This window comes from Garra rufa, chromosome 1, assembly GCF_049309525.1.
Source record: "Garra rufa chromosome 1, GarRuf1.0, whole genome shotgun sequence".
Lineage (NCBI taxonomy): Eukaryota > Metazoa > Chordata > Actinopteri > Cypriniformes > Cyprinidae > Garra > Garra rufa.
In genome coordinates, this window is record NC_133361.1 from 85115353 (window position 1) to 85140521 (window position 25169).

The 25169-nt window shown below is 46.6% G+C and overlaps 32 non-coding genes across 32 annotated transcripts; 6 read left to right on the forward strand and 26 right to left on the reverse strand.

Moving 5' to 3' along the window:
* Positions 1–892: 892 nt before the first annotated feature.
* On the reverse strand, positions 893–1033 carry LOC141284703 (U4 spliceosomal RNA). Its single transcript, XR_012338475.1, has one exon. It is a non-coding gene; the product is annotated as a U4 spliceosomal RNA (small nuclear RNA).
* Positions 1034–1523: 490 nt separating this feature from the next.
* trnas-gcu (transfer RNA serine (anticodon GCU)) lies at positions 1524–1605 on the forward strand. Its single transcript has one exon. It is a non-coding gene; the product is annotated as a tRNA-Ser (tRNA).
* Positions 1606–2094: 489 nt separating this feature from the next.
* On the reverse strand, positions 2095–2233 carry LOC141286387 (U4 spliceosomal RNA). Its single transcript, XR_012339256.1, has one exon. It is a non-coding gene; the product is annotated as a U4 spliceosomal RNA (small nuclear RNA).
* A 582-nt stretch (positions 2234–2815) lies between these two features.
* Positions 2816–2889, reverse strand: trnan-guu (transfer RNA asparagine (anticodon GUU)). Its single transcript has one exon. It is a non-coding gene; the product is annotated as a tRNA-Asn (tRNA).
* A 191-nt stretch (positions 2890–3080) lies between these two features.
* trnak-cuu (transfer RNA lysine (anticodon CUU)) lies at positions 3081–3153 on the reverse strand. The gene has a single exon. It is a non-coding gene; the product is annotated as a tRNA-Lys (tRNA).
* A 1231-nt stretch (positions 3154–4384) lies between these two features.
* Positions 4385–4600, reverse strand: LOC141347499 (small nucleolar RNA U3). The gene has a single exon (XR_012357371.1). It is a non-coding gene; the product is annotated as a small nucleolar RNA U3 (small nucleolar RNA).
* An 803-nt stretch (positions 4601–5403) lies between these two features.
* Positions 5404–5485, forward strand: trnas-gcu (transfer RNA serine (anticodon GCU)). The gene has a single exon. It is a non-coding gene; the product is annotated as a tRNA-Ser (tRNA).
* Positions 5486–5974: 489 nt separating this feature from the next.
* Positions 5975–6113, reverse strand: LOC141286398 (U4 spliceosomal RNA). The gene has a single exon (XR_012339257.1). It is a non-coding gene; the product is annotated as a U4 spliceosomal RNA (small nuclear RNA).
* Positions 6114–6695: 582 nt separating this feature from the next.
* trnan-guu (transfer RNA asparagine (anticodon GUU)) lies at positions 6696–6769 on the reverse strand. Its single transcript has one exon. It is a non-coding gene; the product is annotated as a tRNA-Asn (tRNA).
* A 191-nt stretch (positions 6770–6960) lies between these two features.
* trnak-cuu (transfer RNA lysine (anticodon CUU)) lies at positions 6961–7033 on the reverse strand. Its single transcript has one exon. It is a non-coding gene; the product is annotated as a tRNA-Lys (tRNA).
* A 1231-nt stretch (positions 7034–8264) lies between these two features.
* Positions 8265–8480, reverse strand: LOC141347424 (small nucleolar RNA U3). The gene has a single exon (XR_012357350.1). It is a non-coding gene; the product is annotated as a small nucleolar RNA U3 (small nucleolar RNA).
* Positions 8481–9453: 973 nt separating this feature from the next.
* On the reverse strand, positions 9454–9594 carry LOC141284715 (U4 spliceosomal RNA). Its single transcript, XR_012338477.1, has one exon. It is a non-coding gene; the product is annotated as a U4 spliceosomal RNA (small nuclear RNA).
* A 490-nt stretch (positions 9595–10084) lies between these two features.
* trnas-gcu (transfer RNA serine (anticodon GCU)) lies at positions 10085–10166 on the forward strand. The gene has a single exon. It is a non-coding gene; the product is annotated as a tRNA-Ser (tRNA).
* A 489-nt stretch (positions 10167–10655) lies between these two features.
* LOC141286409 (U4 spliceosomal RNA) lies at positions 10656–10794 on the reverse strand. Its single transcript, XR_012339258.1, has one exon. It is a non-coding gene; the product is annotated as a U4 spliceosomal RNA (small nuclear RNA).
* Positions 10795–11376: 582 nt separating this feature from the next.
* Positions 11377–11450, reverse strand: trnan-guu (transfer RNA asparagine (anticodon GUU)). The gene has a single exon. It is a non-coding gene; the product is annotated as a tRNA-Asn (tRNA).
* A 191-nt stretch (positions 11451–11641) lies between these two features.
* Positions 11642–11714, reverse strand: trnak-cuu (transfer RNA lysine (anticodon CUU)). The gene has a single exon. It is a non-coding gene; the product is annotated as a tRNA-Lys (tRNA).
* Positions 11715–12944: 1230 nt separating this feature from the next.
* On the reverse strand, positions 12945–13160 carry LOC141347477 (small nucleolar RNA U3). Its single transcript, XR_012357364.1, has one exon. It is a non-coding gene; the product is annotated as a small nucleolar RNA U3 (small nucleolar RNA).
* Positions 13161–14133: 973 nt separating this feature from the next.
* LOC141285185 (U4 spliceosomal RNA) lies at positions 14134–14274 on the reverse strand. Its single transcript, XR_012338565.1, has one exon. It is a non-coding gene; the product is annotated as a U4 spliceosomal RNA (small nuclear RNA).
* Positions 14275–14760: 486 nt separating this feature from the next.
* Positions 14761–14842, forward strand: trnas-gcu (transfer RNA serine (anticodon GCU)). The gene has a single exon. It is a non-coding gene; the product is annotated as a tRNA-Ser (tRNA).
* Positions 14843–15331: 489 nt separating this feature from the next.
* LOC141286432 (U4 spliceosomal RNA) lies at positions 15332–15470 on the reverse strand. The gene has a single exon (XR_012339260.1). It is a non-coding gene; the product is annotated as a U4 spliceosomal RNA (small nuclear RNA).
* Positions 15471–16052: 582 nt separating this feature from the next.
* On the reverse strand, positions 16053–16126 carry trnan-guu (transfer RNA asparagine (anticodon GUU)). Its single transcript has one exon. It is a non-coding gene; the product is annotated as a tRNA-Asn (tRNA).
* Positions 16127–16317: 191 nt separating this feature from the next.
* trnak-cuu (transfer RNA lysine (anticodon CUU)) lies at positions 16318–16390 on the reverse strand. Its single transcript has one exon. It is a non-coding gene; the product is annotated as a tRNA-Lys (tRNA).
* A 1229-nt stretch (positions 16391–17619) lies between these two features.
* Positions 17620–17835, reverse strand: LOC141347428 (small nucleolar RNA U3). Its single transcript, XR_012357352.1, has one exon. It is a non-coding gene; the product is annotated as a small nucleolar RNA U3 (small nucleolar RNA).
* Positions 17836–18808: 973 nt separating this feature from the next.
* On the reverse strand, positions 18809–18949 carry LOC141284721 (U4 spliceosomal RNA). Its single transcript, XR_012338479.1, has one exon. It is a non-coding gene; the product is annotated as a U4 spliceosomal RNA (small nuclear RNA).
* A 490-nt stretch (positions 18950–19439) lies between these two features.
* trnas-gcu (transfer RNA serine (anticodon GCU)) lies at positions 19440–19521 on the forward strand. The gene has a single exon. It is a non-coding gene; the product is annotated as a tRNA-Ser (tRNA).
* A 489-nt stretch (positions 19522–20010) lies between these two features.
* On the reverse strand, positions 20011–20149 carry LOC141286443 (U4 spliceosomal RNA). Its single transcript, XR_012339261.1, has one exon. It is a non-coding gene; the product is annotated as a U4 spliceosomal RNA (small nuclear RNA).
* Positions 20150–20731: 582 nt separating this feature from the next.
* trnan-guu (transfer RNA asparagine (anticodon GUU)) lies at positions 20732–20805 on the reverse strand. Its single transcript has one exon. It is a non-coding gene; the product is annotated as a tRNA-Asn (tRNA).
* Positions 20806–20996: 191 nt separating this feature from the next.
* trnak-cuu (transfer RNA lysine (anticodon CUU)) lies at positions 20997–21069 on the reverse strand. The gene has a single exon. It is a non-coding gene; the product is annotated as a tRNA-Lys (tRNA).
* Positions 21070–22298: 1229 nt separating this feature from the next.
* Positions 22299–22514, reverse strand: LOC141348061 (small nucleolar RNA U3). The gene has a single exon (XR_012357454.1). It is a non-coding gene; the product is annotated as a small nucleolar RNA U3 (small nucleolar RNA).
* Positions 22515–23481: 967 nt separating this feature from the next.
* On the reverse strand, positions 23482–23622 carry LOC141284727 (U4 spliceosomal RNA). The gene has a single exon (XR_012338480.1). It is a non-coding gene; the product is annotated as a U4 spliceosomal RNA (small nuclear RNA).
* Positions 23623–24112: 490 nt separating this feature from the next.
* Positions 24113–24194, forward strand: trnas-gcu (transfer RNA serine (anticodon GCU)). The gene has a single exon. It is a non-coding gene; the product is annotated as a tRNA-Ser (tRNA).
* Positions 24195–24683: 489 nt separating this feature from the next.
* On the reverse strand, positions 24684–24822 carry LOC141286724 (U4 spliceosomal RNA). The gene has a single exon (XR_012339336.1). It is a non-coding gene; the product is annotated as a U4 spliceosomal RNA (small nuclear RNA).
* Positions 24823–25169: the final 347 nt, after the last annotated feature.

Below are 25169 nucleotides of genomic sequence, written 5' to 3' on the forward strand. Positions count from 1 at the left end.
AGAAAAGTTACATTTGAAACATCATTAGAGTCCTAAAATTTTGTTTGTAATTTTAGTTGGATGCAGTTTTCATTGGCCCCCAAATTACACAGGCGAAACTGAGGCTCTCGCGTTGTGCGAGACTGTCAACCCGTCCCGTGGGTAGGGCTTAAAGCAGGCTTAGAGATTTCTTCTGTCAGTTTTGACCCAATCTGTTTTTGGGAAGCGCAGTTTGACCCAGCAGTGCGGGCCAACAACATGTTCTGTTTTGCCGCGTGAAGGCGGTTTAATGCTTTGGACAGCGTATGGTTGAGATGTGATTTTCCACCAATTTGGGGCACCTTTCTTATGGAAATCAAGGATGATTTCATGGGAAATGGCAAACTGGTGTAGCGTTTGGCTAATAAGCTAAAGCTACAAAGTATGTACCGGTGCCCCGTCGTCCGAGCAGAATCCACATTCGGCCGTAATCGGAGGTTACTACTAACGTTCGATTGTGTCTCATAGGGAGTTTGGCGTAGGGCCTCAGTGGAAAACAGGCCCTCGGCGGCTGAAACAAAAGACGAAGAATGCATCCACATGCACATGAATCAGGAATGTTAAATAAAGAAACCCCGCCGGATGACGAGGTGGTCCAGTGGTTAAGGCGGTGGAAGGCTAATACATTGTGCTCGACACGCATTCGAAGCTTTAGCGCCTCTGAGAGGCCACCGGACCAGACAGGCCCAACATGTTTACGATGGGTAACGGTGAGCTGTAATTGCATTGCAGTTTAACGATACTTGTCTTGAGAACATATTGACAAAACAACAAACCTTCTGGCTCTGGCGCACTATCATCAGCAGACCGTTTTTTTGGCGAGGAAAAAAAACCCTAAACGAAACAAGGCTATATTTCTCAACAAAACTCTAAGCCTCCAGAGAGACTAGCAAAAATTGCCAAAGATAACTGTATTTCAAGTCATCCTGGCGGGGTATTGGGTAAAGTTTTCAACCAGCAATGATCGCGCCTCGGACAAACCTCATAGGCTACAATATTGCCTCTGCGAAAGAATGCAGGCGACGGTCGTGACCTTTTTCTGCACCTACGTGGATGTGAACCGACAAGGTGGTAGCAAGCTTTAAACTGCCGCACAAACAGTCTCCTGCCACGGGTTGCTGCACCGTGTTTCTACGGAACAGATTAGAGGTGTGTAAAAGACGGCTCATTCACTATTCTCTCTGTGCTCAAAACAGCCAGCTGAAAGCACGGCAGCAGCAGCTGAAAAGGTCCGCAGCATGGCCTATCTCGGTCAGCAAGGGGACGGGGTGGCCGAGTGGTTAAGGCGATGGACTGCTAATCCATTTTGCTCTGTGCAATGGTTGGAATCCATTCTTGTCGTTCGGTTCCTTTAGCACTGGACCTTAATCCTGGTCCTAGGGACCCCATGCTAAACTTTTTGTGTGTCCTCCTTATCTAACACACTCAGTTCAGTTCTTTGAGTTCTCTACTAATGAACTGATGATCTGAATCAGGAGTGCTAAATAAAAAATGTCACGTAAAATGACGAGGTGGCCGAGTGGTTAAGGCGATGGACTGCTAATCCATTGTGCTCTGCACGCGTGGGTTCGAATCCCATCCTCGTCGTTCGCCTCCTTTAGCAGTAATCCTCGTCCTGGGGACCCCACTCTGCGCTTTTTGTGTCTTCCTTATCTGACACACTCAGTTCAGTTCACTGAGTGCTCTACTAATGAGCCGATGGTCTGAATCGGGAGTGTTAAATAAAAGGACCACGGAAAGTGACGGGGTGGTCGAGTGGTTAAGGCGATGCAAGGCTAATCCGTTGTGCTAGGCTCACCTTGGTTTGTGTGGGTTTGAATCCCGTCCTCTTCATTTGATGATTTAGCACCACTGAGAGCCCACCAGAACAGACAGGCCCAACCTGTTTACGATGGGTAGCGGTGAGCTGTGATTGTGCTGTAGTTTAATGATACCTGCAGCGAAGTCTTGAGAGCATATTGACAAAACAACTAATCTTCTGGCTCCGGCACGCTATGATCTGTAGACACCTCTTTGACGAGGACCAACAACCAGCCACTCTAACAAAACGAAGCAAAACTTTGTTTTTCAAGAAGCGTCCAGAGAGACCGGCAAAAACTGAGAAGCTGACTGTATTTCAAATCATCCAGATGGGATATCGGGGAAAGTTTACAACCAGCAATGATCACACCTCAGATAAACCACACAAGCTACAACATTGCCTCTGCGATAGAATACCGGTGACGGTCGTGACCTTTTCTTGCAGCTACGTGGATGTGATCCGACAAGGTGATAGCAAGCTGGATGAGCCCCAGAGACAGATCATCAGTGAAGACCTCTTCACCTAGACGGCCATCGACGCAAGACTGTGAAAACCAGATCCTCTCCAATCTGACACTGTGGCAACATGGAACTTTTGCATCTACATTAATATTAGTCTGTTTGTTCTTATTCTGAGGTCACCGTAGCCGCCATATCCATTCTGTATTCCGATTAGATGGTCACTGCAGTCCCCCGGATCCAGTCCGTACCAAGAGCAGATGGTGGATCAGCACCTTCAGCCGAATGTCAGCGGATACCATGTCAACTAGATGAGCCCCAGAGACAGATCATCAGTAAAGAATGAATCCACATGCCACAGCAAACTCGAGCTGGTGAAAATGTTCACCAAACACCCGCCGCTGACTTCTTTTAAAAGAAGCCAGCTTATTGAAGGTGCACAGGATAAACGCCCTGAGAAAGCTGTGCCTCGCAACCCTAAGAATGGCATAGGCGTTAGTGGACACCTGACGCGCGTGCAGAACACCGGCATTTCACACGTCCCTGGGTGGGCTCGAACCACCAACCTTTCGGTTAACAGCCGAACGCGCTAACCGATTGCGCCACAGAGACAGACATTGCGCATCGGCTGCCGCGGGATCACGGTTGTAAAAGCAAGGGTTAGGGTTAGGGATTAGAATCGCACGTACTAACAGGCTGTTTTGAAAGATGTTTCCGGAGCTCGCAAAATCCACTTAGCCTGTGCGGAGAACGGGCACGCTGGAGCCCGCCACCCTGTTGGGAAGAAAGAGCGCCAACAGAGCCGCCCAACGTGGGGCTCGAACCCACGACCCTGAGATTAAGAGTCTCATGCTCTACCGACTGAGCTAGCCGGGCTGGTTGTGGTCTCCTTCACCGGGTCGGACGCAGTTTTCATCGGCTCCCAAATGACACAGGCGAAACGGAGGCTCTCGCGTTGTGCAAGACTGTCGAGCCGTCCCGTGGGTAGTGCTTAGAGCAGGCTTAGAGTTTTCTTCTGTCAGTTTTGACCCAATCTGTTATTGGGAAGCGCAGTTTGACCCAGCAGTGCGGGCCAACAACATGTTCTGTCTTGCCGCGTGAAGGCGGTTCAATGCTTTGGTCAGCGTATGGTTGAGATGTGATTTTCCACCAATTTGGGGCACCTTTCTTATGGAAATCAAGGATAAATCTATATAAGGATAAGGATAAATCTTCTATATTTCGGTGGTCTTTTGCAAACACTAGATTTATATGTCAGTTCCAACATAACACCGACTGTTACGCAACAGTCCCGGGATCGTTAATAGTTACGCCTCCAACATTTGCATCGCCCAATCATCGGTAACGTCAGTACATCAGTAAAACAAGGCAAGCCACTGAAGGGACACGGTTAGCTTAATGCTAGCGCTAGCCTGTTACATTGCAGTACAAAAGATATCACTTACCACATAAACAGAGAGATGACTGTGCTGATGATGGTGAATGATGGAGAAATAACTGCGCTGATGATGGCGAATGATTTACAGATCCAGAGTATCACCGAGAAGCAGCTGAACTTGTGTGGTAAGAAGCGCTCCCTCTGCATTATAACTTTACACAGAGCACATGGATCACAGTAATGAGACTAAAATGTCTGCGATACAAAACGGCAGATTCAACAAACCACATATTAAAAGCCGCTAGAGCTCCTAATTAAATAAATATTTTTTATCAATGTGCCAGCTATAGAGATGAGCAGCTCTGTGAAACAGCCAATCGGAGCAGAGCTCATTAATATTCATGAAGCTTCCAAAAAAGGCAATAACAGAGCATTTCATTCTAGGGACAAATCCTAGGGTTGTAAATGGTCCTGTAAAACCGTTTCTGGAGATTGTTTGCCCTTTCCTATGCCATATACCTTCTATGCAGATATCAAAGAACAAATTAAAATATTCTCTCAATGCATTTTATGGCAACTTTAAGTTGATAGAACCAGCTGACATCTTATCCTGACATTCTGAATATCAAGGATGGTGACACCCACCAACAAAAATGTAAAAAAAAAAAAAAAAAATCTCAATCATAACGACTCATAAGATTTTTAATCTGATATTTACATTTTTCAGAGACCACTCTGACCATACTCTCTTCTTCTATGCTGCTTAAATGCCACACAGAACGTTCATCAATGGTGTGGAGCATATGAAATAAACCATTACTCCACACCCGATTCACGCTCAGAAAAGAGCATCAAAGCTCATCATCGTAGTTTGGGAGACACTACACTTTTGAAACACATTTCCTAGTTAGAAACTATAGAAATGATCCCTGAAAGTATAGTCTTGACCTCCATTTTGCAAAACCAGCTTAGGCGAGTTCTGACACTTTGAGTCTCAGAGATGGTTACAACCTAACAACAGAGATGAGAAAAGTTACATTTGAAACATCATTAGAGTCCTAAAATTTTGTTTGTAATTTTAGTTGGATGCAGTTTTCATTGGCCCCCAAATTACACAGGCGAAACTGAGGCTCTCGCGTTGTGCGAGACTGTCAACCCGTCCCGTGGGTAGGGCTTAAAGCAGGCTTAGAGATTTCTTCTGTCAGTTTTGACCCAATCTGTTTTTGGGAAGCGCAGTTTGACCCAGCAGTGCGGGCCAACAACATGTTCTGTTTTGCCGCGTGAAGGCGGTTTAATGCTTTGGACAGCGTACGGTCGTGACCTTTTTCTGCACCTACGTGGATGTGAACCGACAAGGTGGTAGCAAGCTTTAAACTGCCGCACAAACAGTCTCCTGCCACGGGTTGCTGCACCGTGTTTCTACGGAACAGATTAGAGGTGTGTAAAAGACGGCTCATTCACTATTCCCTCTGTGCTCAAAACAGCCAGCTGAAAGCACGGCAGCAGCAGCTGAAAAGGTCCGCAGCATGGCCTATCTCGGTCAGCAAGGGGACGGGGTGGCCGAGTGGTTAAGGCGATGGACTGCTAATCCATTTTGCTCTGTGCAATGGTTGGAATCCATTCTTGTCGTTCGGTTCCTTTAGCACTGGACCTTAATCCTGGTCCTAGGGACCCCATGCTAAACTTTTTGTGTGTCCTCCTTATCTATCAGGAATCAGGAGTGCTAAATAAAAAATGTCACGTAAAATGACGAGGTGGCCGAGTGGTTAAGGCGATGGACTGCTAATCCATTGTGCTCTGCACGCGTGGGTTCGAATCCCATCCTCGTCGTTCGCCTCCTTTAGCAGTAATCCTCGTCCTGGGGACCCCACTCTGCGCTTTTTGTGTCTTCCTTATCTGACACACTCAGTTCAGTTCACTGAGTGCTCTACTAATGAGCCGATGGTCTGAATCGGGAGTGTTAAATAAAAGGACCACGGAAAGTGACGGGGTGGTCGAGTGGTTAAGGCGATGCAAGGCTAATCCGTTGTGCTAGGCTCACCTTGGTTTGTGTGGGTTTGAATCCCGTCCTCTTCATTTGATGATTTAGCACCACTGAGAGCCCACCAGAACAGACAGGCCCAACCTGTTTACGATGGGTAGCGGTGAGCTGTGATTGTGCTGTAGTTTAATGATACCTGCAGCGAAGTCTTGAGAGCATATTGACAAAACAACTAATCTTCTGGCTCCGGCACGCTATGATCTGTAGACACCTCTTTGACGAGGACCAACAACCAGCCACTCTAACAAAACGAAGCAAAACTTTGTTTTTCAAGAAGCGTCCAGAGAGACCGGCAAAAACTGAGAAGCTGACTGTATTTCAAATCATCCAGATGGGATATCGGGGAAAGTTTACAACCAGCAATGATCACACCTCAGATAAACCACACAAGCTACAACATTGCCTCTGCGATAGAATACCGGTGACGGTCGTGACCTTTTCTTGCAGCTACGTGGATGTGATCCGACAAGGTGATAGCAAGCTGGATGAGCCCCAGAGACAGATCATCAGTGAAGACCTCTTCACCTAGACGGCCATCGACGCAAGACTGTGAAAACCAGATCCTCTCCAATCTGACACTGTGGCAACATGGAACTTTTGCATCTACATTAATATTAGTCTGTTTGTTCTTATTCTGAGGTCACCGTAGCCGCCATATCCATTCTGTATTCCGATTAGATGGTCACTGCAGTCCCCCGGATCCAGTCCGTACCAAGAGCAGATGGTGGATCAGCACCTTCAGCCGAATGTCAGCGGATACCATGTCAACTAGATGAGCCCCAGAGACAGATCATCAGTAAAGAATGAATCCACATGCCACAGCAAACTCGAGCTGGTGAAAATGTTCACCAAACACCCGCCGCTGACTTCTTTTAAAAGAAGCCAGCTTATTGAAGGTGCACAGGATAAACGCCCTGAGAAAGCTGTGCCTCGCAACCCTAAGAATGGCATAGGCGTTAGTGGACACCTGACGCGCGTGCAAAACACCGGCATTTCACACGTCCCTGGGTGGGCTCGAACCACCAACCTTTCGGTTAACAGCCGAACGCGCTAACCGATTGCGCCACAGAGACAGACATTGCGCATCGGCTGCCGCGGGATCACGGTTGTAAAAGCAAGGGTTAGGGTTAGGGATTAGAATCGCACGTACTAACAGGCTGTTTTGAAAGATGTTTCCGGAGCTCGCAAAATCCACTTAGCCTTTGCGGAGAACGGGCACGCTGGAGCCCGCCACCCTGTTGGGAAGAAAGAGCGCCAACAGAGCCGCCCAACGTGGGGCTCGAACCCACGACCCTGAGATTAAGAGTCTCATGCTCTACCGACTGAGCTAGCCGGGCTGGTTGTGGTCTCCTTCACCGGGTCGGACGCAGTTTTCATCGGCTCCCAAATGACACAGGCGAAACGGAGGCTCTCGCGTTGTGCAAGACTGTCGAGCCGTCCCGTGGGTAGTGCTTAGAGCAGGCTTAGAGTTTTCTTCTGTCAGTTTTGACCCAATCTGTTATTGGGAAGCGCAGTTTGACCCAGCAGTGCGGGCCAACAACATGTTCTGTCTTGCCGCGTGAAGGCGGTTCAATGCTTTGGTCAGCGTATGGTTGAGATGTGATTTTCCACCAATTTGGGGCACCTTTCTTATGGAAATCAAGGATAAATCTATATAAGGATAAGGATAAATCTTCTATATTTCGGTGGTCTTTTGCAAACACTAGATTTATATGTCAGTTCCAACATAACACCGACTGTTACGCAACAGTCCCGGGATCGTTAATAGTTACGCCTCCAACATTTGCATCGCCCAATCATCGGTAACGTCAGTACATCAGTAAAACAAGGCAAGCCACTGAAGGGACACGGTTAGCTTAATGCTAGCGCTAGCCTGTTACATTGCAGTACAAAAGATATCACTTACCACATAAACAGAGAGATGACTGTGCTGATGATGGTGAATGATGGAGAAATAACTGCGCTGATGATGGCGAATGATTTACAGATCCAGAGTATCACCGAGAAGCAGCTGAACTTGTGTGGTAAGAAGCGCTCCCTCTGCATTATAACTTTACACAGAGCACATGGATCACAGTAATGAGACTAAAATGTCTGCGATACAAAACGGCAGATTCAACAAACCACATATTAAAAGCCGCTAGAGCTCCTAATTAAATAAATATTTTTTATCAATGTGCCAGCTATAGAGATGAGCAGCTCTGTGAAACAGCCAATCGGAGCAGAGCTCATTAATATTCATGAAGCTTCCAAAAAAGGCAATAACAGAGCATTTCATTCTAGGGACAAATCCTAGGGTTGTAAATGGTCCTGTAAAACCGTTTCTGGAGATTGTTTGCCCTTTCCTATGCCATATACCTTCTATGCAGATATCAAAGAACAAATTAAAATATTCTCTCAATGCATTTTATGGCAACTTTAAGTTGATAGAACCAGCTGACATCTTATCCTGACATTCTGAATATCAAGGATGGTGACACCCACCAACAAAAATGTAAAAAAAAAAAAAAAAAATCTCAATCATAACGACTCATAAGATTTTTAATCTGATATTTACATTTTTCAGAGACCACTCTGACCATACTCTCTTCTTCTATGCTGCTTAAATGCCACACAGAACGTTCATCAATGGTGTGGAGCATATGAAATAAACCATTACTCCACACCCGATTCACGCTCAGAAAAGAGTATCAAAGCTCATCATCGTAGTTTGGGAGACACTACACTTTTGAAACACATTTCCTAGTTAGAAACTATAGAAATGATCCCTGAAAGTATAGTCTTGACCTCCATTTTGCAAAACCAGCTTAGGCGAGTTCTGACACTTTGAGTCTCAGAGATGGTTACAACCTAACAACAGAGATGAGAAAAGTTACATTTGAAACATCATTAGAGTCCTAAAATTTTGTTTGTAATTTTAGTTGGATGCAGTTTTCATTGGCCCCCAAATTACACAGGCGAAACTGAGGCTCTCGCGTTGTGCGAGACTGTCAACCCGTCCCGTGGGTAGGGCTTAAAGCAGGCTTAGAGATTTCTTCTGTCAGTTTTGACCCAATCTGTTTTTGGGAAGCGCAGTTTGACCCAGCAGTGCGGGCCAACAACATGTTCTGTTTTGCCGCGTGAAGGCGGTTTAATGCTTTGGACAGCGTATGGTTGAGATGTGATTTTCCACCAATTTGGGGCACCTTTCTTATGGAAATCAAGGATGATTTCATGGGAAATGGCAAACTGGTGTAGCGTTTGGCTAATAAGCTAAAGCTACAAAGGATGTACCGGTGCCCCGTCGTCCGAGCAGAATCCACATTCGGCCGTAATCGGAGGTTACTACTAACGTTCGATTGTGTCTCATAGGGAGTTTGGCGCAGGGCCTCAGTGGAAAACAGGCCCTCGGCGGCTGAAACAAAAGACGAAGAATGCATCCACATGCACATGAATCAGGAATGTTAAATAAAGAAACCCCGCCGGATGACGAGGTGGTCCAGTGGTTAAGGCGGTGGAAGGCTAATACATTGTGCTCGACACGCATTCGAAGCTTTAGCGCCACTGAGAGGTCACCGGACCAGACAGGCCCAACATGTTTACGATGGGTAACGGTGAGCTGTAATTGCGTTGCAGTTTAACGATACTTGTCTTGAGAACATATTGACAAAACAACAAACCTTCTGGCTCTGGCGCACTATCATCAGCAGACCGTTTTTTTGGCGAGGAAAAAAAACCCTAAACGAAACAAGGCTATATTTCTCAACAAAACTCTAAGCCTCCAGAGAGACTAGCAAAAATTGCCAAAGATAACTGTATTTCAAGTCATCCTGGCGGGGTATTGGGTAAAGTTTTCAACCAGCAATGATCGCGCCTCGGACAAACCTCATAGGCTACAATATTGCCTCTGCGAAAGAATGCAGGCGACGGTCGTGACCTTTTTCTGCACCTACGTGGATGTGAACCGACAAGGTGGTAGCAAGCTTTAAACTGCCGCACAAACAGTCTCCTGCCACGGGTTGCTGCACCGTGTTTCTACGGAACAGATTAGAGGTGTGTAAAAGACGGCTCATTCACTATTCCCTCTGTGCTCAAAACAGCCAGCTGAAAGCACGGCAGCAGCAGCTGAAAAGGTCCGCAGCATGGCCTATCTCGGTCAGCAAGGGGACGGGGTGGCCGAGTGGTTAAGGCGATGGACTGCTAATCCATTTTGCTCTGTGCAATGGTTGGAATCCATTCTTGTCGTTCGGTTCCTTTAGCACTGGACCTTAATCCTGGTCCTAGGGACCCCATGCTAAACTTTTTGTGTGTCCTCCTTATCTAACACACTCAGTTCAGTTCTTTGAGTTCTCTACTAATGAACTGATGATCTGAATCAGGAGTGCTAAATAAAAAATGTCACGTAAAATGACGAGGTGGCCGAGTGGTTAAGGCGATGGACTGCTAATCCATTGTGCTCTGCACGCGTGGGTTCGAATCCCATCCTCGTCGTTCGCCTCCTTTAGCAGTAATCCTCGTCCTGGGGACCCCACTCTGCGCTTTTTGTGTCTTCCTTATCTGACACACTCAGTTCAGTTCACTGAGTGCTCTACTAATGAGCCGATGGTCTGAATCGGGAGTGTTAAATAAAAGGACCACGGAAAGTGACGGGGTGGTCGAGTGGTTAAGGCGATGCAAGGCTAATCCGTTGTGCTAGGCTCACCTTGGTTTGTGTGGGTTTGAATCCCGTCCTCTTCATTTGATGATTTAGCACCACTGAGAGCCCACCAGAACAGACAGGCCCAACCTGTTTACGATGGGTAGCGGTGAGCTGTGATTGTGCTGTAGTTTAATGATACCTGCAGCGAAGTCTTGAGAGCATATTGACAAAACAACTAATCTTCTGGCTCCGGCACGCTATGATCTGTAGACACCTCTTTGACGAGGACCAACAACCAGCCACTCTAACAAAACGAAGCAAAACTTTGTTTTTCAAGAAGCGTCCAGAGAGACCGGCAAAAACTGAGAAGCTGACTGTATTTCAAATCATCCAGATGGGATATCGGGGAAAGTTTACAACCAGCAATGATCACACCTCAGATAAACCACACAAGCTACAACATTGCCTCTGCGATAGAATACCGGTGACGGTCGTGACCTTTTCTTGCAGCTACGTGGATGTGATCCGACAAGGTGATAGCAAGCTGGATGAGCCCCAGAGACAGATCATCAGTGAAGACCTCTTCACCTAGACGGCCATCGACGCAAGACTGTGAAAACCAGATCCTCTCCAATCTGACACTGTGGCAACATGGAACTTTTGCATCTACATTAATATTAGTCTGTTTGTTCTTATTCTGAGGTCACCGTAGCCGCCATATCCATTCTGTATTCCGATTAGATGGTCACTGCAGTCCCCCGGATCCAGTCCGTACCAAGAGCAGATGGTGGATCAGCACCTTCAGCCGAATGTCAGCGGATACCATGTCAACTAGATGAGCCCCAGAGACAGATCATCAGTAAAGAATGAATCCACATGCCACAGCAAACTCGAGCTGGTGAAAATGTTCACCAAACACCCGCCGCTGACTTCTTTTAAAAGAAGCCAGCTTATTGAAGGTGCACAGGATAAACGCCCTGAGAAAGCTGTGCCTCGCAACCCTAAGAATGGCATAGGCGTTAGTGGACACCTGACGCGCGTGCAAAACACCGGCATTTCACACGTCCCTGGGTGGGCTCGAACCACCAACCTTTCGGTTAACAGCCGAACGCGCTAACCGATTGCGCCACAGAGACAGACATTGCGCATCGGCTGCCGCGGGATCACGGTTGTAAAAGCAAGGGTTAGGGTTAGGGATTAGAATCGCACGTACTAACAGGCTGTTTTGAAAGATGTTTCCGGAGCTCGCAAAATCCACTTAGCCTGTGCGGAGAACGGGCACGCTGGAGCCCGCCACCCTGTTGGGAAGAAAGAGCGCCAACAGAGCCGCCCAACGTGGGGCTCGAACCCACGACCCTGAGATTAAGAGTCTCATGCTCTACCGACTGAGCTAGCCGGGCTGGTTGTGGTCTCCTTCACCGGGTCGGACGCAGTTTTCATCGGCTCCCAAATGACACAGGCGAAACGGAGGCTCTCGCGTTGTGCAAGACTGTCGAGCCGTCCCGTGGGTAGTGCTTAGAGCAGGCTTAGAGTTTTCTTCTGTCAGTTTTGACCCAATCTGTTATTGGGAAGCGCAGTTTGACCCAGCAGTGCGGGCCAACAACATGTTCTGTCTTGCCGCGTGAAGGCGGTTCAATGCTTTGGTCAGCGTATGGTTGAGATGTGATTTTCCACCAATTTGGGGCACCTTTCTTATGGAAATCAAGGATAAATCTATATAAGGATAAGGATAAATCTTCTATATTTCGGTGGTCTTTTGCAAACACTAGATTTATATGTCAGTTCCAACATAACACCGACTGTTACGCAACAGTCCCGGGATCGTTAATAGTTACGCCTCCAACATTTGCATCGCCCAATCATCGGTAACGTCAGTACATCAGTAAAACAAGGCAAGCCACTGAAGGGACACGGTTAGCTTAATGCTAGCGCTAGCCTGTTACATTGCAGTACAAAAGATATCACTTACCACATAAACAGAGAGATGACTGTGCTGATGATGGTGAATGATGGAGAAATAACTGCGCTGATGATGGCGAATGATTTACAGATCCAGAGTATCACCGAGAAGCAGCTGAACTTGTGTGGTAAGAAGCGCTCCCTCTGCATTATAACTTTACACAGAGCACATGGATCACAGTAATGAGACTAAAATGTCTGCGATACAAAACGGCAGATTCAACAAACCACATATTAAAAGCCGCTAGAGCTCCTAATTAAATAAATATTTTTATCAATGTGCCAGCTATAGAGATGAGCAGCTCTGTGAAACAGCCAATCGGAGCAGAGCTCATTAATATTCATGAAGCTTCCAAAAAAGGCAATAACAGAGCATTTCATTCTAGGGACAAATCCTAGGGTTGTAAATGGTCCTGTAAAACCGTTTCTGGAGATTGTTTGCCCTTTCCTATGCCATATACCTTCTATGCAGATATCAAAGAACAAATTAAAATATTCTCTCAATGCATTTTATGGCAACTTTAAGTTGATAGAACCAGCTGACATCTTATCCTGACATTCTGAATATCAAGGATGGTGACACCCACCAACAAAAATGTAAAAAAAAAAAAAAAAAATCTCAATCATAACGACTCATAAGATTTTTAATCTGATATTTACATTTTTCAGAGACCACTCTGACCATACTCTCTTCTTCTATGCTGCTTAAACGCCACACAGAACGTTCATCAATGGTGAGGAGCATATGAAATAAACCATTACTCCACACCCGATTCACGCTCAGAAAAGAGTATCAAAGCTCATCATCGTAGTTTGGGAGACACTACACTTTTGAAACACATTTCCTAGTTAGAAACTATAGAAATGATCCCTGAAAGTATAGTCTTGACCTCCATTTTGCAAAACCAGCTTAGGCGAGTTCTGACACTTTGAGTCTCAGAGATGGTTACAACCTAACAACAGAGATGAGAAAAGTTACATTTGAAACATCATTAGAGTCCTAAAATTTTGTTTGTAATTTTAGTTGGATGCAGTTTTCATTGGCCCCCAAATTACACAGGCGAAACTGAGGCTCTCGCGTTGTGCGAGACTGTCAACCCGTCCCGTGGGTAGGGCTTAAAGCAGGCTTAGAGATTTCTTCTGTCAGTTTTGACCCAATCTGTTTTTGGGAAGCGCAGTTTGACCCAGCAGTGCGGGCCAACAACATGTTCTGTTTTGCCGCGTGAAGGCGGTTTAATGCTTTGGACAGCGTATGGTTGAGATGTGATTTTCCACCAATTTGGGGCACCTTTCTTATGGAAATCAAGGATGATTTCATGGGAAATGGCAAACTGGTGTAGCGTTTGGCTAATAAGCTAAAGCTACAAAGGATGTACCGGTGCCCCGTCGTCCGAGCAGAATCCACATTCGGCCGTAATCGGAGGTTACTACTAACGTTCGATTGTGTCTCATAGGGAGTTTGGCGCAGGGCCTCAGTGGAAAACAGGCCCTCGGCGGCTGAAACAAAAGACGAAGAATGCATCCACATGCACATGAATCAGGAATGTTAAATAAAGAAACCCCGCCGGATGACGAGGTGGTCCAGTGGTTAAGGCGGTGGAAGGCTAATACATTGTGCTCGACACGCATTCGAAGCTTTAGCGCCACTGAGAGGCCACCGGACCAGACAGGCCCAACATGTTTACGATGGGTAACGGTGAGCTGTAATTGCGTTGCAGTTTAACGATACTTGTCTTGAGAACATATTGACAAAACAACAAACCTTCTGGCTCTGGCGCACTATCATCAGCAGACCGTTTTTTTGGCGAGGAAAAAAAACCCTAAACGAAACAAGGCTATATTTCTCAACAAAACTCTAAGCCTCCAGAGAGACTAGCAAAAATTGCCAAAGATAACTGTATTTCAAGTCATCCTGGCGGGGTATTGGGTAAAGTTTTCAACCAGCAATGATCGCGCCTCGGACAAACCTCATAGGTTACAATATTGCCTCTGCGAAAGAATGCAGGCGACGGTCGTGACCTTTTTCTGCACCTACGTGGATGTGAACCGACAAGGTGGTAGCAAGCTTTAAACTGCCGCACAGTCTCCTGCCACGGGTTGCTGCACCGTGTTTCTACGGAACAGATTAGAGGTGTGTAAAAGACGGCTCATTCACTATTCCCTCTGTGCTCAAAACAGCCAGCTGAAAGCACGGCAGCAGCAGCTGAAAAGGTCCGCAGCATGGCCTATCTCGGTCAGCAAGGGGACGGGGTGGCCGAGTGGTTAAGGCGATGGACTGCTAATCCATTTTGCTCTGTGCAATGGTTGGAATCCATTCTTGTCGTTCGGTTCCTTTAGCACTGGACCTTAATCCGGGTCCTGGGGACCCCATGCTAAACTTTTTGTGTGTCCTCCTTATCTAACACACTCAGTTCAGTTCTTTGAGTTCTCTACTAATGAACTGATGATCTGAATCAGGAGTGCTAAATAAAAAATGTCACGTAAAGTGACGAGGTGGCCGAGTGGTTAAGGCGATGGACTGCTAATCCATTGTGCTCTGCACGCGTGGGTTCGAATCCCATCCTCGTCGTTCGGCTCCTTTAGCAGTAATCCTCGTCCTGGGGACCCCACTCTGCGCTTTTTGTGTCTTCCTTATCTGACACACTCAGTTCAGTTCACTGAGTGCTCTACTAATGAGCCGATGGTCTGAATCGGGAGTGTTAAATAAAAGGACCACGGAAAGTGACGGGGTGGTCGAGTGGTTAAGGCGATGCAAGGCTAATCCGTTGTGCTAGGCTCACCTTGGTTTGTGTGGGTTTGAATCCCGTCCTCTTCATTTGATGATTTAGCACCACTGAGAGCCCACCAGAACAGACAGGCCCAACCTGTTTACGATGGGTAGCGGTGAGCTGTGATTGTGCTGTAGTTTAATGATACCTGCAGCGAAGTCTTGAGAGCATATTGACAAAACAACAAATCTTCTGGCTCCGGCACGCTATGATCTGTAGACACCTCTTTGACGAGGACCAACAACCAGCCACTCTAACAAAACGAAGCAAAACTTTGTTTTTCAAGAAGCGTCCAGAGAGACCGGCAAAAACTGAGAAGCTGACTGTATTTCAAATCATCCAGATGGGATATCGGGGAAAGTTTACAACCAGCAATGATCACACCTCAGATAAACCACACAAGCTACAACATTGCCTCTGCGATAGAATACCGGTGACGGTCGTGACCTTTTCTTGCAGCTACGTGGATGTGATCCGACAAGGTGATAGCAAGCTGGATGAGCCCCAGAGACAGATCATCAGTGAAGACCTCTTCACCTAGACGGCCATCGACGCAAGACTGTGAAAACCAGATCCTCTCCAATCTGACACTGTGGCAACATGGAACTTTTGCATCTACATTAAAATTAGTCTGTTTGTTCTTATTCTGAGGTCACCGTAGCCGCCATATCCATTCTGTATTCCGATTAGATGGTCACTGCAGTCCCCCGGATCCAGTCCGTACCAAGAGCAGATGGTGGATCAGCACCTTCAGCCGAATGTCAGCGGATACCATGTCAACTAGATGAGCCCCAGAGACAGATCATCAGTAAAGAATGAATCCACATGCCACAGCAAACTCGAGCTGGTGAAAATGTTCACCAAACACCCGCCGCTGACTTCTTTTAAAAGAAGCCAGCTTATTGAAGGTGCACAGGATAAACGCCCTGAGAAAGCTGTGCCTCGCAACCCTAAGAATGGCATAGGCGTTAGTGGACACCTGACGCGCGTGCAAAACACCGGCATTTCACACGTCCCTGGGTGGGCTCGAACCACCAACCTTTCGGTTAACAGCCGAACGCGCTAACCGATTGCGCCACAGAGACAGACATTGCGCATCGGCTGCCGCGGGATCACGGTTGTAAAAGCAAGGGTTAGGGTTAGGGATTAGAATCGCACGTACTAACAGGCTGTTTTGAAAGATGTTTCCGGAGCTCGCAAAATCCACTTAGCCTGTGCGGAGAATGGGCACGCTGGAGCCCGCCACCCTGTTGGGAAGAAAGAGCGCCAACAGAGCCGCCCAACGTGGGGCTCGAACCCACGACCCTGAGATTAAGAGTCTCATGCTCTACCGACTGAGCTAGCCGGGCTGGTTGTGGTCTCCTTCACCGGGTCGGACGCAGTTTTCATCGGCTCCCAAATGACACAGGCGAAACGGAGGCTCTCGCGTTGTGCAAGACTGTCGAGCCGTCCCGTGGGTAGTGCTTAGAGCAGGCTTAGAGTTTTCTTCTGTCAGTTTTGACCCAATCTGTTATTGGGAAGCGCAGTTTGACCCAGCAGTGCGGGCCAACAACATGTTCTGTCTTGCCGCGTGAAGGCGGTTCAATGCTTTGGTCAGCGTATGGTTGAGATGTGATTTTCCACCAATTTGGGGCACCTTTCTTATGGAAATCAAGGATAAATCTATATAAGGATAAGGATAAATCTTCTATATTTCGGTGGTCTTTTGCAAACACTAGATTTATATGTCAGTTCCAACATAACACCGACTGTTACGCAACAGTCCCGGGATCGTTAATAGTTACGCCTCCAACATTTGCATCGCCCAATCATCGGTAACGTCAGTACATCAGTAAAACAAGGCAAGCCACTGAAGGGACACGGTTAGCTTAATGCTAGCGCTAGCCTGTTACATTGCAGTACAAAAGATATCACTTACCACATAAACAGAGAGATGACTGTGCTGATGATGGTGAATGATGGAGAAATAACTGCGCTGATGATGGCGAATGATTTACAGATCCAGAGTATCACCGAGAAGCAGCTGAACTTGTGTGGTAAGAAGCGCTCCCTCTGCATTATAACTTTACACAGAGCACATGGATCACAGTAATGAGACTAAAATGTCTGCGATACAAAACGGCAGATTCAACAAACCACATATTAAAAGCCGCTAGAGCTCCTAATTAAATAAATATTTTTATCAATGTGCCAGCTATAGAGATGAGCAGCTCTGTGAAACAGCCAATCGGAGCAGAGCTCATTAATATTCATGAAGCTTCCAAAAAAGGCAATAACAGAGCATTTCATTCTAGGGACAAATCCTAGGGTTGTAAATGGTCCTGTAAAACCGTTTCTGGAGATTGTTTGCCCTTTCCTATGCCATATACCTTCTATGCAGATATCAAAGAACAAATTAAAATATTCTCTCAATGCATTTTATGGCAACTTTAAGTTGATAGAACCAGCTGACATCTTATCCTGACATTCTGAATATCAAGGATGGTGACACCCACCAACAAAAATGTAAAAAAAAAAAAAAAAATCTCAATCATAACGACTCATAAGATTTTTAATCTGATATTTACATTTTTCAGAGACCACTCTGACCATACTCTCTTCTTCTATGCTGCTTAAATGCCACACAGAACGTTCATCAATGGTGTGGAGCATATGAAATAAACCATTACTCCACACCCGATTCACGCTCAGAAAAGAGTATCAAAGCTCATCATCGTAGTTTGGGAGACACTACACTTTTGAAACACATTTCCTAGTTAGAAACTATAGAAATGATCCCTGAAAGTATAGTCTTGACCTCCATTTTGCAAAACCAGCTTAGGCGAGTTCTGACACTTTGAGTCTCAGAGATGGTTACAACCTAACAACAGAGATGAGAAAAGTTACATTTGAAACATCATTAGAGTCCTAAAATTTTGTTTGTAATTTTAGTTGGATGCAGTTTTCATTGGCCCCCAAATTACACAGGCGAAACTGAGGCTCTCGCGTTGTGCGAGACTGTCAACCCGTCCCGTGGGTAGGGCTTAAAGCAGGCTTAGAGATTTCTTCTGTCAGTTTTGACCCAATCTGTTTTTGGGAAGCGCAGTTTGACCTAGCAGTGCGGGCCAACAACATGTTCTGTTTTGCCGCGTGAAGGCGGTTTAATGCTTTGGACAGCGTATGGTTGAGATGTGATTTTCCACCAATTTGGGGCACCTTTCTTATGGAAATCAAGGATGATTTCATGGGAAATGGCAAACTGGTGTAGCGTTTGGCTAATAAGCTAAAGCTACAAAGGATGTACCGGTGCCCCGTCGTCCGAGCAGAATCCACATTCGGCCGTAATCGGAGGTTACTACTAACGTTCGATTGTGTCTCATAGGGAGTTTGGCGCAGGGCCTCAGTGGAAAACAGGCCCTCGGCGGCTGAAACAAAAGACGAAGAATGCATCCACATGCACATGAATCAGGAATGTTAAATAAAGAAACCCCGCCGGATGACGAGGTGGTCCAGTGGTTAAGGCGGTGGAAGGCTAATACATTGTGCTCGACACGCATTCGAAGCTTTAGCGCCACTGAGAGGCCACCGGACCAGACAGGCCCAACATGTTTACGATGGGTAACGGTGAGCTGTAATTGCGTTGCAGTTTAACGATGCTTGTCTTGAGAACATATTGACAAAACAACAAACCTTCTGGCTCTGGCGCACTATCATCAGCAGACCGTTTTTTTGGCGAGGAAAAAAAACCCTAAACGAAACAAGGCTATATTTCTCAACAAAACTCTAAGCCTCCAGAGAGACTAGCAAAAATTGCCAAAGATAACTGTATTTCAAGTCATCCTGGCGGGGTATTGGGTAAAGTTTTCAACCAGCAATGATCGCGCCTCGGACAAACCTCATAGGCTACAATATTGCCTCTGCGAAAGAATGCAGGCGACGGTCGTGACCTTTTTCTGCACCTACGTGGATGTGAACCGACAAGGTGGTAGCAAGCTTTAAACTGCCGCACAAACAGTCTCCTGCCACGGGTTGCTGCACCGTGTTTCTACGGAACAGATTAGAGGTGTGTAAAAGACGGCTCATTCACTATTCCCTCTGTGCTCAAAACAGCCAGCTGAAAGCACGGCAGCAGCAGCTGAAAAGGTCCGCAGCATGGCCTATCTCGGTCAGCAAGGGGACGGGGTGGCCGAGTGGTTAAGGCGATGGACTGCTAATCCATTTTGCTCTGTGCAATGGTTGGAATCCATTCTTGTCGTTCGGTTCCTTTAGCACTGGACCTTAATCCGGGTCCTGGGGACCCCATGCTAAACTTTTTGTGTGTCCTCCTTATCTAACACACTCAGTTCAGTTCTTTGAGTTCTCTACTAATGAACTGATGATCTGAATCAGGAGTGCTAAATAAAAAATGTCACGTAAAATGACGAGGTGGCCGAGTGGTTAAGGCGATGGACTGCTAATCCATTGTGCTCTGCACGCGTGGGTTCGAATCCCATCCTCGTCGTTCGGCTCCTTTAGCAGTAATCCTCGTCCTGGGGACCCCACTCTGCGCTTTTTGTGTCTTCCTTATCTGACACACTCAGTTCAGTTCACTGAGTGCTCTACTAATGAGCCGATGGTCTGAATCGGGAGTGTTAAATAAAAGGACCACGGAAAGTGACGGGGTGGTCGAGTGGTTAAGGCGATGCAAGGCTAATCCGTTGTGCTAGGCTCACCTTGGTTTGTGTGGGTTTGAATCCCGTCCTCTTCATTTGATGATTTAGCACCACTGAGAGCCCACCAGAACAGACAGGCCCAACCTGTTTACGATGGGTAGCGGTGAGCTGTGATTGTGCTGTAGTTTAATGATACCTGCAGCGAAGTCTTGAGAGCATATTGACAAAACAACAAATCTTCTGGCTCCGGCACGCTATGATCTGTAGACACCTCTTTGACGAGGACCAACAACCAGCCACTCTAACAAAACGAAGCAAAACTTTGTTTTTCAAGAAGCGTCCAGAGAGACCGGCAAAAACTGAGAAGCTGACTGTATTTCAAATCATCCAGATGGGATATCGGGGAAAGTTTACAACCAGCAATGATCACACCTCAGATAAACCACACAAGCTACAACATTGCCTCTGCGATAGAATACCGGTGACGGTCGTGACCTTTTCTTGCAGCTACGTGGATGTGATCCGACAAGGTGATAGCAAGCTGGATGAGCCCCAGAGACAGATCATCAGTGAAGACCTCTTCACCTAGACGGCCATCGACGCAAGACTGTGAAAACCAGATCCTCTCCAATCTGACACTGTGGCAACATGGAACTTTTGCATCTACATTAAAATTAGTCTATTTGTTCTTATTCTGAGGTCACCGTAGCCGCCATATCCATTCTGTATTCCGATTAGATGGTCACTGCAGTCCCCCGGATCCAGTCCGTACCAAGAGCAGATGGTAGATCAGCACCTTCAGCCGAATGTCAGCGGATACCATGTCAACTAGATGAGCCCCAGAGACAGATCATCAGTAAAGAATGAATCCACATGCCACAGCAAACTCGAGCTGGTGAAAATGTTCACCAAACACCCGCCGCTGACTTCTTTTAAAAGAAGCCAGCTTATTGAAGGTGCACAGGATAAACGCCCTGAGAAAGCTGTGCCTCGCAACCCTAAGAATGGCATAGGCGCTAGTGGACACCTGACGCGCGTGCAAAACACCGGCATTTCACACGTCCCTGGGTGGGCTCGAACCACCAACCTTTCGGTTAACAGCCGAACGCGCTAACCGATTGCGCCACAGAGACAGACATTGCGCATCTGCTGCCGTGGGATCACGGTTGTAAAAGCAAGGGTTAGGGTTAGGGATTAGAATCGCACGTACTAACAGGCTGTTTTGAAAGATGTTTCCGGAGCTCGCAAAATCCACTTAGCCTGTGCGGAGAATGGGCACGCTGGAGCCCGCCACCCTGTTGGGAAGAAAGAGCGCCAACAGAGCCGCCCAACGTGGGGCTCGAACCCACGACCCTGAGATTAAGAGTCTCATGCTCTACCGACTGAGCTAGCCGGGCTGGTTGTGGTCTCCTTCACCGGGTCGGACGCAGTTTTCATCGGCTCCCAAATGACACAGGCGAAACGGAGGCTCTCGCGTTGTGCAAGACTGTCGAGCCGTCCCGTGGGTAGTGCTTAGAGCAGGCTTAGAGTTTTCTTCTGTCAGTTTTGACCCAATCTGTTATTGGGAAGCGCAGTTTGACCCAGCAGTGCGGGCCAACAACATGTTCTGTCTTGCCGCGTGAAGGCGGTTCAATGCTTTGGTCAGCGTATGGTTGAGATGTGATTTTCCACCAATTTGGGGCACCTTTCTTATGGAAATCAAGGATAAATCTATATAAGGATAAGGATAAATCTTCTATATTTCGGTGGTCTTTTGCAAACACTAGATTTATATGTCAGTTCCAACATAACACCGACTGTTACGCAACAGTCCCGGGATCGTTAATAGTTACGCCTCCAACATTTGCATCGCCCAATCATCGGTAACGTCAGTACATCAGTAAAACAAGGCAAGCCACTGAAGGGACACGGTTAGCTTAATGCTAGCGCTAGCCTGTTACATTGCAGTACAAAAGATATCACTTACCACATAAACAGAGAGATGACTGTGCTGATGATGGTGAATGATGGAGAAATAACTGCGCTGATGATGGCGAATGATTTACAGATCCAGAGTATCACCGAGAAGCAGCTGAACTTGTGTGGTAAGAAGCGCTCCCTCTGCATTATAACTTTACACAGAGCACATGGATCACAGTAATGAGACTAAAATGTCTGCGATACAAAACGGCAGATTCAACAAACCACATATTAAAAGCCGCTAGAGCTCCTAATTAAATAAATATTTTTATCAATGTGCCAGCTATAGAGATGAGCAGCTCTGTGAAACAGCCAATCGGAGCAGAGCTCATTAATATTCATGAAGCTTCCAAAAAAGGCAATAACAGAGCATTTCATTCTAGGGACAAATCCTAGGGTTGTAAATGGTCCTGTAAAACCGTTTCTGGAGATTGTTTGCCCTTTCCTATGCCATATACCTTCTATGCAGATATCAAAGAACAAATTAAAATATTCTCTCAATGCATTTTATGGCAACTTTAAGTTGATAGAACCAGCTGACATCTTATCCTGACATTCTGAATATCAAGGATGGTGACACCCACCAACAAAAATGTAAAAAAAAAAAAAAAAATCTCAATCATAACGACTCATAAGATTTTTAATCTGATATTTACATTTTTCAGAGACCACTCTGACCATACTCTCTTCTTCTATGCTGCTTAAATGCCACACAGAACGTTCATCAATGGTGTGGAGCATATGAAATTAACCATTACTCCACACCCGATTCACGCTCAGAAAAGAGTATCAAAGCTCATCATTGTAGTTTGGGAGACACTACACTTTTGAAACACATTTCCTAGTTAGAAACTATAGAAATGATCCCTGAAAGTATAGTCTTGACCTCCATTTTGCAAAACCAGCTTAGGCGAGTTCTGACACTTTGAGTCTCAGAGATGGTTACAACCTAACAACAGAGATGAGAAAAGTTACATTTGAAACATCATTAGAGTCCTAAAATTTTGTTTGTAATTTTAGTTGGATGCAGTTTTCATTGGCCCCCAAATTACACAGGCGAAACTGAGGCTCTCGCGTTGTGCGAGACTGTCAACCCGTCCCGTGGGTAGGGCTTAAAGCAGGCTTAGAGATTTCTTCTGTCAGTTTTGACCCAATCTGTTTTTGGGAAGCGCAGTTTGACCCAGCAGTGCGGGCCAACAACATGTTCTGTTTTGCCGCGTGAAGGCGGTTTAATGCTTTGGACAGCGTATGGTTGAGATGTGATTTTCCACCAATTTGGGGCACCTTTCTTATGGAAATCAAGGATGATTTCATGGGAAATGGCAAACTGGTGTAGCGTTTGGCTAATAAGCTAAAGCTACAAAGTATGTACCGGTGCCCCGTCGTCCGAGCAGAATCCACATTCGGCCGTAATCGGAGGTTACTACTAACGTTCGATTGTGTCTCATAGGGAGTTTGGCGTAGGGCCTCAGTGGAAAACAGGCCCTCGGCGGCTGAAACAAAAGACGAAGAATGCATCCACATGCACATGAATCAGGAATGTTAAATAAAGAAACCCCGCCGGATGACGAGGTGGTCCAGTGGTTAAGGCGGTGGAAGGCTAATACATTGTGCTCGACACGCATTCGAAGCTTTAGCGCCACTGAGAGGCCACCGGACCAGACAGGCCCAACATGTTTACGATGGGTAACGGTGAGCTGTAATTGCGTTGCAGTTTAACGATACTTGTCTTGAGAACATATTGACAAAACAACAAACCTTCTGGCTCACTATCATCAGCAGACCGTTTTTTTGGCGAGGAAAAAAAAACCTAAACGAAACAAGGCTATATTTCTCAACAAAACTCTAAGCCTCCAGAGAGACTAGCAAAAATTGCCAAAGATAACTGTATTTCAAGTCATCCTGGCGGGGTATTGGGTAAAGTTTTCAACCAGCAATGATCGCGCCTCGGACAAACCTCATAGGCTACAATATTGCCTCTGCGAAAGAATGCAGGCGACGGTCGTGACCTTTTTCTGCACCTACGTGGATGTGAACCGACAAGGTGGTAGCAAGCTTTAAACTGCCGCACAAACAGTCTCCTGCCACGGGTTGCTGCACCGTGTTTCTACGGAACAGATTAGAGGTGTGTAAAAGACGGCTCATTCACTATTCCCTCTGTGCTCAAAACAGCCAGCTGAAAGCACGGCAGCAGCAGCTGAAAAGGTCCGCAGCATGGCCTATCTCGGTCAGCAAGGGGACGGGGTGGCCGAGTGGTTAAGGCGATGGACTGCTAATCCATTTTGCTCTGTGCAATGGTTGGAATCCATTCTTGTCGTTCGGTTCCTTTAGCACTGGACCTTAATCCTGGTCCTAGGGACCCCATGCTAAACTTTTTGTGTGTCCTCCTTATCTAACACACTCAGTTCAGTTCTTTGAGTTCTCTACTAATGAACTGATGATCTGAATCAGGAGTGCTAAATAAAAAATGTCATGTAAAATGACGAGGTGGCCGAGTGGTTAAGGCGATGGACTGCTAATCCATTGTGCTCTGCACGCGTGGGTTCGAATCCCATCCTCGTCGTTCGCCTCCTTTAGCAGTAATCCTCGTCCTGGGGACCCCACTCTGCGCTTTTTGTGTCTTCCTTATCTGACACACTCAGTTCAGTTCACTGAGTGCTCTACTAATGAGCCGATGGTCTGAATCGGGAGTGTTAAATAAAAGGACCACGGAAAGTGACGGGGTGGTCGAGTGGTTAAGGCGATGCAAGGCTAATCCGTTGTGCTAGGCTCACCTTGGTTTGTGTGGGTTTGAATCCCGTCCTCTTCATTTGATGATTTAGCACCACTGAGAGCCCACCAGAACAGACAGGCCCAACCTGTTTACGATGGGTAGCGGTGAGCTGTGATTGTGCTGTAGTTTAATGATACCTGCAGCGAAGTCTTGAGAGCATATTGACAAAACAACTAATCTTCTGGCTCCGGCACGCTATGATCTGTAGACACCTCTTTGACGAGGACCAACAACCAGCCACTCTAACAAAACGAAGCAAAACTTTGTTTTTCAAGAAGCGTCCAGAGAGACCGGCAAAAACTGAGAAGCTGACTGTATTTCAAATCATCCAGATGGGATATCGGGGAAAGTTTACAACCAGCAATGATCACACCTCAGATAAACCACACAAGCTACAACATTTCCTCTGCGATAGAATACCGGTGACGGTCGTGACCTTTTCTTGCAGCTACGTGGATGTGATCCGACAAGGTGATAGCAAGCTGGATGAGCCCCAGAGACAGATCATCAGTGAAGACCTCTTCACCTAGACGGCCATCGACGCAAGACTGTGAAAACCAGATCCTCTCCAATCTGACACTGTGGCAACATGGAACTTTTGCATCTACATTAATATTAGTCTGTTTGTTCTTATTCTGAGGTCACCGTAGCCGCCATATCCATTCTGGATTCCGATTAGATGGTCACTGCAGTCCCCCGGATCCAGTCCGTACCAAGAGCAGATGGTGGATCAGCACCTTCAGCCGAATGTCAGCGGATACCATG